The following is a 380-nucleotide window of genomic DNA, read 5'->3' as shown; positions in this document are numbered from 1 at the left end:
GCCGGCTCACAGTGCCATGGGCCCGGCCGCGGGGCGAGGCGCAGACGCCCAGGTACCGGCTTCCCTGGGCGGCGGCGGAGGCGCCCCTCCCCCGCTGCGGGCTCCGACGAAAGACGAGGGGAGGGATGCCTGCGGGGAAACAGAGAGGAAAAGGTTAATGAGGGGTTCGGAGGAGGGGAGAGGGTTAAGGAAGGGATCAAGGGTCCTGACTCTCCCCCCATCACACCAGCAGGCACCCAATGGTTTCCCTTGAGGTCTTGAAGGGTCGGCCTTGACCTAGAGAGGGTCCCAGAACAAGAGACACCACCATAGACAGTAGAACTGAGGGCCCAACCCTCGCAGAAGCATGACATTCATTAGGGTGATTATTAATTTGAGAT

The sequence above is a fragment of the Suricata suricatta genome, chromosome 11 (genome assembly GCF_006229205.1).
Source record: "Suricata suricatta isolate VVHF042 chromosome 11, meerkat_22Aug2017_6uvM2_HiC, whole genome shotgun sequence".
In the NCBI taxonomy this organism is placed as follows: domain Eukaryota; kingdom Metazoa; phylum Chordata; class Mammalia; order Carnivora; family Herpestidae; genus Suricata; species Suricata suricatta.
The sequence above is the reverse complement of the archived record's forward strand: the minus strand, read 5'-3'. Positions refer to the sequence as shown.